This window comes from Lagopus leucura, unplaced genomic scaffold (assembly GCF_019238085.1).
Source record: "Lagopus leucura isolate 7727_CA_CO unplaced genomic scaffold, USGS_WTPT01 Super-Scaffold_774, whole genome shotgun sequence".
Taxonomy (NCBI): Eukaryota; Metazoa; Chordata; class Aves; order Galliformes; family Phasianidae; genus Lagopus; species Lagopus leucura.
In genome coordinates this window covers 898,004-913,020 of record NW_024962258.1, presented here as the reverse complement: position 1 = coordinate 913,020, position 15,017 = coordinate 898,004, and the positions used below count along the sequence as shown (strand labels likewise).

Genomic DNA, 15,017 nt, shown 5'->3' with positions numbered 1-15,017 from the left:
CCCCCCCCCCCCCCCCCCCCCCCCCCCCCCCCCCCCCCGGGGGGAAAGAAAAAAGAAAAATCACTTTTCACCACCCTTCCTCTTCCAAAGTGTTCTTACTTCGGGAAATTGTCATGGAATATTTGCTGCCGTGACAACTCCCAGAAGTGACCATTACAACTGACCACGACAAAATAGACCACATCTCCCCCATCTGCAACTACATTCATGCAGAGAAAAAAAACAAAAAACATTATGCTTCTGCATTGACTCACAGCAATTAATAGTAAAACTGATGAAGTTGCTAATTGTGCCTCATCCTTTGCACCACAACACATTAATTCAACTATGTTATCTATAAATAAAAAGTTCTGAGAAAAAAGCTTGTTTTCAGCTATCTTAATAAAAATCTAAAACCAAATTCTAGCATTGGCTAGCTTTACCTAGAAGACGTAGAATAAGTACCTTTTCCTGAGCAGTTATTTCTGAAAGCTGTTAGCCCAAGTAAGACATTCTATTCCAAAGCTATTAGCCATATGCCCCTGAACTTACGCTTGCTTCTACATCCAAAATTGCCTAGATGGAGACTCCAGTTATTCAACCCGGATTTAAACAACAACAAAGAACTTTCAGTTTTACAAGCAGCAGTGCTCTGGACAAGACAGATTTTATCAATTCAGTTCACAAAAGAAAGCCACAGAATAAAAATGACAGAAATGTGAATAATTTAAAACATCATGCTATTGTCACAATTCCCACCTCTCCTCCCACTACAGCCAGATTAGCACTGAAATTCTTGAAATACATTATGCTCACAAACTCCAAACAAAAACTAGAAAATTTACTTTCAAAACAAAGAATGTTCAAAGGGAATTCAGCTTCTTTGACTGGGATTTATCTACACCTCGGAAAAGCACACCAGAAATAAAAATTAAACATTTTACTAAAGAACACGATGCACTTATCTAGAAGTTCCTTCTTCAGTATTTGGTTTAGTAGTGACTTTACACTGTTCATTAGGATATTTGAGAACACAACAGTGTTATTTCCATAAGCAATATACACATAGTTGAGCTGATACTAACAAATGGAACATGCTTCAGGGATTTATTTTTCAGGCATTAGTTATTGTCTTTTCATTAACCTTCCAGGTCATTTTGCACTCTCCTTTGAGCACAGGAATTCCACTAAGTCAATGTTTTTACTTAGCACAGCTCCTTATCTTTGCCTGCGGCTGAAACTAGCCCGCAGTCCCAGTTCAATAAGCCGTCAGTCTGACTTTCTGCTGAATTCACACTAAATTAAAACAAACCTTTTCTTGTTTACCTCTTGGATTACATAAACTGATTATTTTGTTAACGACTGAAACATCAGCTGGCTATATCTTCAAACAGACTGACCAATTTAGGTTTCTGGAATCTCACTAGTGCAAAGGATCCCTTTTGCAAAGGATCACACTTTCTTTCCTACTGTGGGCCTAACTTCGGAAGCACAGTACAGGCAATTAGAGATATCTGAATGTCTTTGTGAGAAAAAAAAAAATGATGCTTATTGTCATCTCCTTCACTTTAATGACAAAGTAATTCTGCATTTAGTACCACTTAGAGAGTCAAGAAAAACAACTCCATCAGATTTACAGGCTGTGAACTCCAAGAACACTGGTGAGCTCTTCATAGTTATTTATTATGTCACACCAAACTAAACTCTAGAAGTATTTACGCACACTTGTGCTACCAGTCTACCAGACTGACCTTATCAATTTTGGTAGAATCAATGCCACTGACAGCAAAATAGTAATATCAACTGGCTATATGACCCTAAGCATACACAGTACCAGAATCAGGTTCTCACACCTGAGAGATATTTCACCCGACCTCTGCTCTGCACTGTCCTCATGAACACATCCTGCCCAGAACAAGGCAGACCCTCAGAACAAAGATTTTTGCAGCATTCTGACTCCAGCAGAAGGAAGATAAAGAGACCAAGAAAATAGTGCTTGCTCCTCTGCTTTTAACAGCAGCAACTGGAAACCACAGCTGTTAGGTGAAAGAGCATAACAGACTGTTTTTTGGGAACACATAGGAAAAGACAGAAGGAAGAGGAGGCCTCCAAAAACATGCCACCTATCAGAGATAGAACATCTGCATACTGCTTTGTTACACCGTCTGAAGCTTGGTGATAGTGGATGAAACACATTACTAACCATCTGCATTTAGGCATAAAACAACAACTTAGAATATGGAAATTCTAAAATGCTGCTTCAGAATAAAAGCTTTAAATTTCAACAGAAGAACATAAATTTGAGGGAGGTTTTATGCTCCTGTTTTTGTTACCAATAGAAATTAGTGTTAGATAGCACAATATCATTCAAATGCTGAAGTGTTAGACTATGGTAACACAGTAGACATGCCTTGGAATTGCCTAAAAGAAGGTAATAAATGTGTAATACATATAATAAATATTATAAAACCGAATAACTACTAACAAATAAAGTTAACTTCCTCCACCAGTTTTAAAATGAAAGACTCATAAATAAAGACCACTGCAAAATATTCTGATACCAATCTGAATCTCTCCCCAAATACCATATGAGTTAACACCACTGACAGCAGCTTCCTTTCACTTCAGTGTTGAACACAGTTTCTACTTCAGATTTCTCTTAAAGTTTGCTGTTTTTTGTATGCATTTTGTGCCAGAGTTGCAAAATGGAGGTTTTGAAATATTCCAGTCCAGTTAAACTTTGGAATGTACATGGTTCAATTTATGCATTAGTCAATATGCAGATTCCCACACTGCAGGGCCAGAATAGCTACAAACCCCTGCACTGTCAGAACTTCCTTCTGCCCCTAGGCACAGTCCTAAAGCTGGGGACCTGCACAGATCCTAACCATCACTGAGGCTCTTCCTGACAGCAGGGTGTAGGGAATCCCCACATAGATGCTGCTGCCCACTCACTTCAGCCAAATGGACAGGGTCAGGCAAGATCACTCTGCTGTTGCTTCAGCTGTCAACCTGTCAATTGGATCGAGCTAACTTACCCAGCTTTAACAAATCCCATTCTTTAAGGGTCTGATTTTTTTAAAGCTCAGGTGACAGTTCTATCAGCGTAACTGAGGTGGCACAACTAAGCCAGAAGGAAGCAGCTAGAACCAGGGATCACTGTGCCAACCCTGCTGCCAAGGTCCCTACATTCCTCAGCCAGGGACTCACTCTCCACTGAACCCTGATCTGCAACTATTCCATCAGATGTTTCACTGTCCTTATAACATTTAACCAGCAGCAGTTCATATTCTACAAGATGTCAAGTTTATTTGCACTGCCTTGCTCACATTTTAGGCCAGAACTAGAAATAGTTTGACTTTCCTCTACCTTGACTTAGCACTGATTTTGGTAGGACATGCAAATCTGCCTTACTGACTGCCAGCACTGGCTTACCATAATAATTGCTTTTCCAGTTTTTATCCTGAGGAACAGCTTCTGCAGAAATTCTACAATAAAACTCAACTCAAGAGACAGGAAAGATTAAGCAACTGAAGCACTAAGAGCTTTTAAAGATAAGGACAGCGTATGTATCATATGCTCTAACCAATTAAGAACAAGCCTCACCCTCCCTTTAGAAAAGAGCATTACAGCTTGGAAAAACAAGAAGTCTTTGGGCAGCAGCCCCTACAGTGATTTGCTCTGTGCTTTAACTGAAGGGCTGCTGGATTGCAATACATTTCTATCACCCTTCCTGGGGCAGGGGAAGAAAATATGACATGCACACAAAAGAAAAAAAAAAGAAAAAAAAAAAAAAAAAAAGTTAATCACTTAAGGACTTGACTTGCTTAAAGTAAAATGGCAAAGGCTGTATAGAAGCAAAGGTATAAAATAATTATTCTCTATTCCCATCAGCAAGCTATGATCAGCTGCACCTCAGGAAGGAGAGCCTCAATACATGGAGATTTTGGGAGAACACATGCCTTCACAATCAGAGCCTCCCCACCCAGCTTTTATTGCTGAGCCAGACACCACACACTGCAGGAAATCCCTCTGACTGGTGTGGGCCAGTTGCCCTGGCCATGCCCCACTCACCTCTTTCTTCCCACTGTCTGCTAGTTCTGGGGGAGCTGGAGAAGGCCTTGAAGCTGTGCCAGCATTAGCCACCAAAGCATGCTGCAATATCAAGGCAGCTCCAGGCACAGGTGCAGAGCCCAGTACTGTAGGGGCTGCCTAAGAAGGGGGAGCCAGACCCAGCACGATGCATCCTGCCAACACAGCTCACCTCTGGGCAGCAGCACTTAGCTTAGCTCACCCAACTCCTCTCCCTTCCCTAGTCCTATGATTGTTCAACTGAACTAAAGACAAAAACATAAAGAAGTAGTTTCTCTCATGCTTTTTAAAAAACTGCCAATTTTTTTTTTTAATAAATCATGTACTGATAGTCTGACTCCTTTTCTCTTTTGCACTCAAAGTTACTCAAAAAGCCCTCCCTTTATCTGTCCTCTCTTCCCTTTGCCTATGACCTTCACATTCTTTTTTCAGCTTCAGCTCCCATTACAAACTTTCTGATAATGATGTGTCATGGTTTTATGATTTTTGGTTATTGGTATTCCACATCATAACATCATGTAGTGCACTGGGAGTTGGAGAGTTAATTCTCCCAGAGGTCTGGGTGCCTATCCTGGAGAAGAATAACTACTACGTTCCCCAGAAAACTGTTTGCTGTTCCGTTATCATTACTGCTCAGGGGGGAAAAGATATAAGGCCTTGGTAGGGGACCCAATGGTCCCTTTTCCCTTCTCTTTTTCAGCTCTGCTCCCTGCTGCTCATTCCGACCACATGTATCACCTCAGCACTAATATAAGGCCTACAGCTCTTGGACACTCTTTCTCTCATTACATTTGATCTATTAGCTTCAATTCTAATTATATTGCAATATATCGTGTTATCTTGCATCCTGATACCATATTTACTAAATTAGTTTGTTTCTCCTCAGATCACTGCCGCTGCTGTTTTTAATTATTTGGGGTCCCCTATTTCCCTTTTCCAGAAGTGCAGCTTTGTGAATCCCTGCACCCCATTAAGCCACAGAACAGGACTGAACCAGCCTGTACACCATTAACAGGATGCATTTCTCTTTAGCTGAAAGGCCACAAACAGAAGCCAGCACTAAGCAAAATGCTAAAACTTTCACACAGTTTAAGTAGACTAGGTTTGGTTTTACTTTTATCAGTGCAGATGACCTCAACGTACATCAAGAAGTCAGAACAGTCACTTCCTTTCTTGCTGGTAAACACAGCAAGCACAAGATGACAGCAGAATCCCAGGGTGGAAGTTCAAGTACTAGACGCTCTCAGAAAAGACAGAATTCACGTCATGTCCAAAGATGTACTTTTGCATTATTGTCTCTAACACAGTTACAGAAGAAGAAAGTCAACTTAACCCAAACTGAACAAGCACTTGCCTACTATAAATAGTAATGAAAATCGTTCTCAAAAGTGCCTATTTTTTTTCCCTGTGAGGAACAGTGGAACCTTATTGCTGTCTCTAATAGAGACAGTCAAGGAAGAAGAAAGTCAACTTAACCCAAACTGAACAAGCACTTACCTACTATAAGTAGTAATGAAAATTGTTCTCAAAAGTGCCTATTTTTTTCCCTGTGAGGAACAGTGAAACCTTACTGCTTTAAACATTTATTTTTTTTCCCCACAAACATCCCTTCTTGGATGTAAGAGTAACAAAAGCCTCTGATCCAGCTGACAGAACTTATACAAAGTCAGCTCTCAAGATAGAATTTGAAATTTAGACATGAAATGTGAAGGGGTTATCACAGACATACTAAGAAAATGAGAATTCTCAACAGGGTATTGCTGTTTAGTAGGAATAAACTACTGAACAAATTACCAAATCAGGAATAATTGCTGGTGTGCAGCTCTGTAAAACAGAGCACAAGGTTATAGAGGCCCCCGCACTGTAAGAGTCAATACTTCCACTACGCTGCAGTGAACAGCAACACACCAAGTCGTATTAGAGTGAAGGCTACAGGATGTGCATAGTTAATCCCTCTATCCTGATCAATGTCAAAACTGGATCTAGCATTCTGCAAATAATTTTTAACATCATACTTAAAAAAGATGAAATGGAGCAAGACCTCCCCGACATTCAGAAACAACACACGGAAATGCTCTAAAGGAAATAAATTAAAGCTGCCAGACGGCAGTTGCAAACGTGAGTGCTTTCAGAAGGCAGGATTGGGAAGGGAAAGGTCAGACTTAAGGCCTTCCCAAGGTGCCTCCCCACACTCACACTCCCACACTTGGCCCTAATCCCACCAGAACTTCAGACATGTACTCTTCTCCCAGAGGCTGGGATCACAATGACACAGGAATGAGTTTCACATCATTCTTAACTATGCGAGGGTGAGAATAGGATTTTGCTACTTTTTTTTTTTCTTCCAGTCCCTGGTGGGCAAAGTAAGATAGGACCAACAGTGTTATTCCCAACTACTACTTGCTTTCACAAAACTCAAGATGACAAATCACCATTTATCTACTGATCACCTTCTCATTTTTCTGCTTTTGCACATCTCATTTTTTTCTTAAAAACTCCTAGATGGTTACAGTTGAAACGTTCTATGACATGACACTGGTTTCACAGGGTGTGGTATAAATGCTTGATTTTCTTATCATTTCCTTTTAAAATACAGCTACCATTTACTTGAAGCCTCTTCTGCCAATCTTAGAGGTACACAATGTATTAGGAAGGAGTGAGTTTTCAGGGGTCAAAAATGCTCTTGTTGACTTCTGACTCTCAAAACTGCTTAAAATTGTTAGTGGACAACTTTCCTGAAGCTGTTATGGAATTACAAATATCTTGTTCAAACAACCATGGACATTCACCTGTTTATAATGCAATACAAGCTACTGAGAAATTGAAATAGAATGCTTATTTAGTCATTTGAAAAAGTTTTAATATCTCTTGAGTTATGGGAATTTCTCCTGATCATTTCAGATTTATCTTCTGATATTAAACTGATGGGGAAGGACATTTTAGTGTAACCGATTACCAGTAATCTGAGCAATCATCCACAATCCACCATCAGGATCAGGGTAATTTTTCTGTATTTCACTTCTCTGTGTTATCAAGTCTCATTTCATATTCATTCAGTTATCACCCTGGGGTTTTTTCTTCTTGCACAGCATCTAGGAGAAAGGTGCTGCAGACGTTAGAGCAACACCCAGAAGCCACAGGAAAATTTAGAATCTGAACACCTCCAAACTTTTCAGATCATGTTTGAGTAACTAAGTACATATCAAAGAACAGATGTATGTGCCAACTGGCATTTTTTCTGCTCCCAGTCACATACTTACCTACCCAAAATGCTCTGCATGGGTCTGGTACCAAAGCATCATGCATAAAATAAATCAAATTTGAAAAGCTGTTTTATGATTAGTACTATTGGCAGCATAATCTCTAGATATCTTCCTCTACAGTGACACATAAGCAATTAGCAATTCACACGGTTGTATGCTCTGTCACTCTTGCAGAGTATTCTACCCATTGCCACAAGCTTGCTAATAATACCTGTTTCCAGTGTAAGTTATAACCAACTCCACGAGTATCACAAAAACAGCCAACCAGACACCTTTAAGGCAACCAAGGTTCTTGAAAGCACTGTATCTTCTACTTTAACAACTTAAGAAGTGCCTTTGTATTAAGTACAGCATTACCCCCAAACACTTCAGGATGCTCCTGTGATTAACAGAATTAAGCATGTTTTATCCAAATAAGCCTATCAAAAAATCACAGGAGCTGAAACTTCAAAGACTGATAGAAAGTACTGCCTAAAGTACCACTCAAGAGAGCAAGTTTTAAGGGCATACAGAGCATCTCCCCCCCACTGTTGCTCTGACCAGAACACTGGAGTTACTGTTCTATCTTCCAGTGATTTGAGTTTATGCCATATTCAAAGTTGTCCCTGTATCATGAAACAATATTCAAGTGAGTGAAGTTTTAGAAATGCATTTGTCAAGCAAAACTAGTGCAAAGTAGCCTTTGGGGACCTGTACAAACACATCACCAAATATACTGGGCTGCTCCCAAAGTAACGCCTCTAGTTTTTCTGATGCTGGTGGTATAGCAGTAGAGGTCAAACCTTCACACCAGTATTCCATTCTGTTTTGTTACTGTGTGACAGATGACAGTGGAGGGGGGGGGCAATCTGACATCAACAAGCACACGAAGCAAAGGCGTGCCAGTGAATTTCTCCATGTAGAGTAAGTTTCACCCACAGACATACATGTTGCTTGCTGAATGGTTACAGTGACCAAACAATGGATGTGCACGGTGAAAGCTGGACTGTGCGGACAACAATTTCCTAACAACAATGCTGCCACTGTGAAACAGCAAGTCACCTCCACTGGTGCAGAATTTACAAACATGGCCCTTGTTCACGACTGGTGAAAACACATAGCTAATAGTAGTGACTACACCGAAAAACGGTGTTTTCTGCATGAGAATTTCCTGTATCAAAAAGCATTATTGTGTTCTTCATATCTGTTGTAGTTTCCATGGAAATAAATATTTCCACAGTATTACTTTCAAATCGACCTCACAGAAACAAGACTGCTGAAGCTTCTTTACAGCACTGTAGTGGACACTACCAGACTTCTATAGCCCTTTCCTTGAAAATGCAGGGGAATCGTTATCATATCAGTGAATAAATGAGTTAGAACAAGTTTACTCCACATACTTTATTCAAAATATTCAGAAATACTACCGTAAACACTTATCAAAATGCAAATTTTATGGTTGGAACTTCAACTGCATCCACAACTCTCAATCCCTCAAATGCCAAACAACTGCCACAGACTCTGACCTCAGCACAAGGGTATTCTGGTTCCTGCCCTTGCAGAACAGTCACTTTTTTTTTTTTTTTTTTTTTTACTCTAAAACAAGCCTTATGAGACCTAAGAGATGAAGAATCAAAACACACACAACCCAGCAATTGCTAAAGATCGCCATGTATACTGCTACATAAAAACAGCAGCCAAAGCAGTTTTAATTTTTGCTACTAATACCCATTTCAGTATTTGGTGAATTAATCCAATACATTACATCAGTATTCCTTACTTAGTATGCTAAACTGTTTTAACAGAAGCAAACATTTTCAAGAGAGCAGTTAAGGCAGTAATTTATAAATCTCTTATTCTAGGGCCTTCATTCGTCAGAAACCCACGCATACTATCAACACTGCACTGCAATTCATTGTATTGGTGATGGAAATAAGCAACTGTCATATTTCATACTATTGCCTTGATCCTGCAGTTTAATACCACTTCAAAATCACACTTTTTTCTGATCCATTTTTTCCCAGACATTTTCTTTCTTTAGATGGGGAGAAAGAACAGGAAATCAGTTCTAAGCAAGTATGACTCAACAATAAATAAGCTTGCTATTTGCATTTGCTCAGACAAACTTAAATATACATACTTCTCCAAAATTAACTTTACATCCATAAGTATGCATTCATGATTTGTGTATTAACAGAAAAGTCTGTCAGCATTCTTTATTGTTACAAGATTCTTTTTGCCTATACACAATTTGAAAGAACTTCATATACATTTAAAAAGGCTTTTCTAAACTCCTTAAATATGTATGCAGGCGAATGCAACTCAAGAACCACACTGGAAGAAGTGTCTGATAGTAGAGGAGTGTGGGAAAGGGGCCTAACTGCAGTCTCCGAGCCCACAAATGCATCCTTTCATGTTTCTGCTATACACCAACACTTGCGATGAGAGCTGCAATACTATCCATTTTTGATCACGAAAGCTCACGTGCCACGTAACAGATGCGCATTATTCATACGTGGACTCACCGTCCATATTCATATGTGGACTCACCGTCCGTAACCCAGCCGACCCCGTGGGCACCCCAACCCGGGACGGCTGCGGAGACCGCTCCGGCGGCAACACCAGAGCGCACGCACACGTCCCCCAGGACCTCCAAACGAGGGAGAGGCCCAATCCGAGCAGCTGCACCGCTGTGTTTACGGAACCACTCGTGTTCGGCGAGGCACGTCCCCTCCGGAGCCCGGCTGAGCAGCCCCCACCCCGCCGCGGGGCGTGCCGGCAGCCCGGAGCCCGCCCGGATTGGCCTCGCCCAGCGGCTCTCGCTCGGCCCGGGCGCGGCCCGGCAGCAGCTGGGCTCGGGCCGCGCTGCCCGTTCACCGAGCCCGGCGCGTCAGCCCGGAACTCTGCTGACATCCCCGCGCTTCAGGACTCCGGCCCGCCGCGGCCCCTCGGCTCCCACCCACCGCCGCGACGCCCCTCGGCCTCCCCCCAGCCCCCATGCCGCTCGCTCCCGAGGGAGCCCCTAGCGGCTCCCTAGGCGGGCCGGCAGCCCCGGGGTCTTTACAAGGCACGGCGCTGCCCTGCTCGGCTCCTCCTCCCCGCGAAGCCGCGGTCCCCGCCGGAACCCGCGGCCCGAGCCGGCTCCGCACTCACCCCTTCCGGGCCCGGCCGCACGCCTCCCAGCGGCAACCACAGCCTGCCCGTCGCCCTCAGCACAGCCAATCCTCTCTCTCGGTGCTAGCGAACGGCAGCCAATATCTGGCCAAGGGGAAAAGGAAAAGACCAATTCCGACCGAGGGGCGAGAGTTACAGACGCGTCTCTCCCGACCGAGGGGCGGAGTTACCGGCAATTGCTGCATCGCGAGGAGGGAGGAAGGCCCCGCCCTCAGGCCGGAGGCCCCGTGCTGAGGGACCGTGGGCTTGTGACGTAGAGAAAGGAGGCTGGGACGTGCTCTGTGTGCCCTGGTGAAGCTCAACCTGGTTTCAGCTATTATTTGTGCAATTTTATTTTTTTTTTAATTGCAGTGATTAGTTAGTTCCTCAGTTCCTTGCTCATTTGCTCTGTCCAAAGTATTTCAGCTAACAGAGTCCTGTGTCACTTCACAGTCTCAGGTGTCTCTGTGCTCCAGTGGCAGCTGAAATTCCTGCACAAACAGAGCTGAAAGAAGTGTTGGATGATGGATGTAGCCTGCTTCCAACTACAGCCAAAGTGTTCAAGTGTTATCCACTACTTAGCATTGTGTTTTGTACGTGCTGTACACACAACATTTCCACTTAGGAGTGGATCATGTACAAACAGTTATACCTTCTTGTTGACATATGGTAGCCAATAAACCTCTTTTTTTGTTGTTTTGTTTTGTTTTGTTTTGTTTTTCCCCACAAGCAGGAAAGCAAGTTTATCTCAACAGGAGGTCTAATGAAACTGGGTTTCCCTGAGTGTGTCCCATGCTCCAGCTGCTGCCCAACAGCAACCATCACCAGTCACCCATTTTATTACAGCCCTTCCACACGTCTTTTACCTCATCTGCTCAGTTCTTGTTTCCTCCCATGTTAAGCAAGACAGGAGTCAGGATGCACTTTGCTAGTATGCATATACCTACTGAAACCTAGGAAGCCATGTAAAACAGAAAAACTGGTGAGTTCATGCTCACAGAATTCCTAACTTTGTTTGCTTTCTCCTCTACATTTCTTCTGATTTTTGCAAAACTTGCTGAATTGTTATTGCAGTGTTCCCTCCTTTTGTTAATTTTTCACTAAAATCAAGTAGAATTCAAAACAAGTAAGAAAGTATGCTGGTGGATACATAGGCAGACTGACGGACAGGTAAACCAAACATATACATTGCAGTATAGAGAAGGACCACCATAGGCTAGTGTTAATAGACTGCCTACTCAAACAGTAGAGTTTAAATCCCTCAGCAGCAGAGAGTATATAACTTAGAAGTTGCATTTCTGTTGTAAATTATCCTCTTGCAGAGCCCAGCATAGATGAGCATATACAGAGCAAGAGAAAATAATCAGATGGGTTATAATTAGCCTCTGTAAGTACTCTTCTTGGTACATTAACCCAGCAATCCATGGAAATACAGCAAGAGTATTGGCAGTGCATCTAACTGGAAGGACACTACTCCCGTGCAAACTTGTACCTGAGAAGCATGTGTGAACTCTTCCTGAAAACTTTCTTTGCTCATGAATGATTATATTTCAGTGAAGAATTCCAGAAATTCATGAAGCCTAACAGTTTCTAATGAATTTTAAATGGTTGGATGAGACATCTCCACTCTGCTGAAGCATCCATATTGTATTCAAAAGACTAAATAAACACATAAATAGAAAGATTTGCTACTTGAGCTGTGTTTAATACATCTAAGTGAGAGGCATGTAGAATTTTGTGATTTTTTAAATCTTGACAGTCTCCAAACCAAGCTTTTTTTTTTTTTATCAGGAAGCTGTGTTATAGCTGCACATACTGATGCTGTGTCCAGTATGAGCCCAGAAAACACCACCGCATCCAGGAGCATCATCCTTTTCACAACTCCAAATTATTAGGTTTTGTAGCAAGAGAGGAACATTATCGTCATTCATCAAGTTCATCCTTCTTCCTAGAGATATTTGAATAAAAATATGACAGAATAGTAAAAGGCAGATATGAAAAACATCAGGATGATATGTTCCTGTAACAAAATTCTATTGCAAACTGTAGGGGTGTGTGAAGGGAGTGCACCTGCTCCTTAATGGGTATCTGGGCACAGGCCTTTTTTAGTGCCAGAAAGGATAATGAGAAAGGAAGGAAGCCATAAATAAAAACACACAAGGACATGGACCTAAGAATGGATAAAGTAGGCAGTATTGGGACCCAAACGTGGTCAGCTACATGGATTGATGAAGGTATGAGAGAGGGTGTGAAGGTTTATTCCAGCTAGGTTGTCTGGCTGGGGCCCTAATCTGTTGGGAACCTGACTGAGAAAAGGAGGTAGTATATGTGGGAGGTCCACATCTGCTGGCAAACTGTGAGCAGAGCTTAGGGGCTACAAGTGTGGGTGTCCATGGGACAAGAATGTAAGCACAGGTGTGTACAGCCAGCCATGAGTGGGAGCAGCCAGTTAGCAGGGCCCTGTGGGTGGGCAAGGGGTCTGGAGTGCAGGCAGGCGGGCTGGGTGGGCAGAGGGGCCATGTCATGCAGGGTGTGGTGTGTGTGTGAGTGCTGGTCACCAGGGGACATTGCAACAGGGGCTGCTGGCTCTGCCGGCCCCCATGGGAGGGGATGGGCTGTGCACTGTGGGTATGGGTCCTGTGTGCAGGGGCTGCTGCAGGTACCCTCTTATCCTCCATTCATATGGCTGTAAATTAAGGAAAGCATTGTGTGTTTCAGTTAAAAAAACAAACAAGCAAAACAAATCAACAGTAACAAACAAAACAGGTAAAACTTGAGACAAATAAAAGATTCAGTTGATAGAATGAAGATAGAAGATTTTAAGTTAGTTAAAATAATTTTGATGAAGCACTGAAAAACAGCAAAGGGGTGCTGCTGAAAAGGAATGTTATTCAAAATACTATGATTTGTAACTGAAATGGTCACAATAATTGATGAAGTTTGTCTCTAAGAACAGACCCTTGGATTAGCTTTTAAATACACCTGAAAATGTTTTGTTTGTTCATTTCGAGAGCTTCTGCTTTTGGTAAGTTAACCAGGAGAACTGGAGAACGCCTAACAATTTTTCCAAAAGTGTTAAGGTTTGCTCTTCAGAATAGAGTGCAAAATATTTCAGATGCCAAATCCCAGAGAAGCTGAAGTAATTCAGTCAGTGTTTACTTGAGCTGAGTACAGTGGGCATGTACTAAATGAAAGACAGTGTTACATCTCCAAATTTTTGTACAAATTCTACTTTGTCAAGGCTGCAAGCTTGCCCGTCCCTTCTGGTGCTTGGTTAGTAAAGTTAAGGGCTTTTGTCAAGAAGACCTGGATCCATGTCCAATGTGGGCTCCTTCGCTGATAAGGGCAAACAAAGCTGGAAGCAAGGACTTGCACCTCCTTTCCCCTAGGTAAGCTTTCCACCATGGCTGTACAAGTTGCCTTATTCTGTCCAACACTGCAGCTTTGCAGCAGCTGGGGCTTAGGCCAGTCCTGCACCTCTGCCACTCTACCCTGGCCAAGAGCTCACTAGAGATAAATGAATTTTAATCTCTTAGGAGCAAGATGAGTTGAGAGGTATGCTATGTTATCATTGTTGATATCGTGGAAATGATTAAATTAAAAAATAAATCCTGGCCTAGTCAAGGAGAAAGAGCAAACATTCTGGAAAGCTCTCTATCTCCTCAAAAGCTCAATAAAAGTGTCTTTTGAATTTGCACAGTGCAAGCATTTCAGCTGCTCTGTGAAGATAAAGATTACCGTGGCCAAGCTCTGAGAAGATAAGGATTACCTTTCCTGAGCGGAGGTAATGGAAAATGTGCCTGTGCCTCAGAACTCCAGCCCACAGCCTGGCATTTTAGCTTCAGTCGTCATGGAAGGGTTCGTCTTAGTGTATTGGTGATCTGTCAAATGTATTTATAAATATCAAATCAAATTGTGCTCCAAGGCAGGAAGATGCAAGTTCAAAATTAGACAGTGTTGATACATTTTTATTTCTGACTGTATTTTTGGCAAAGACAGTGTGACCTGGGAATTGTGTCACTGTTGTGCAGTAAAGTCTGCGCTTAGTATTTTTCCAAATGATTCTTTCAGCCTTTTTATTGACACTCCTGAATACACAGTTGCTCAAGATAGTTCTTTTTTTCTTGAAATAATGACAAAATTGATCTGACAAAAGGCAGATCTACTGGGTTAAGGCACTCATACATTTAGTAGGTGCCTGGATGAAGACTAAATCCTAAACCAGGAAAAAAACTGTATGAGTCACAAGTTGGGCAAGCATGTATTTCAAACTCTTATATGCAATTGTTCTTCAGAAAGTACTGTGGAAAAAACATATTACTTCGAAAACTGCCTGCTTTTTGTGAGGATTTCCATATTTGTGTCAACAGGAGTTGTTTTTGTTTTGTTTTGTTTTTCCTAGATAGAGTGAACAGATTTTTTTTTTTTTTTCTCTGTTTCTGGTCTTCCATTGCTTAAATTAAATAAATCCCAGCCTGTATAGTGATACCACTGTGTGAGGCTTTTAATCAAATTTCTCAGTATTTCAGGTTTTTTGTTTTTTTTTTTTTT

The 15,017-nt window shown here is 41.9% G+C and overlaps 1 protein-coding gene across 3 annotated transcripts in view; it reads right to left on the bottom strand.

Moving 5' to 3' along the window:
• The window catches only part of PJA2 (praja ring finger ubiquitin ligase 2), a 34,216-nt gene extending 23,582 nt beyond the window's left edge, over positions 1-10,634 (bottom strand). For 2 of the 3 annotated variants that reach the window (XM_042864947.1, XM_042864945.1), the window contains exon 1: positions 10,467-10,634. The gene's annotated coding sequence lies outside the window, so the exon portion shown is untranslated. Of the gene's footprint in view, positions 1-9,863; positions 10,019-10,466 lie in introns of those variants that run through there. The other variant, XM_042864946.1, reaches the window with a different exon arrangement.
• Between the last annotated feature and the right edge of the window lie 4,383 nt (positions 10,635-15,017).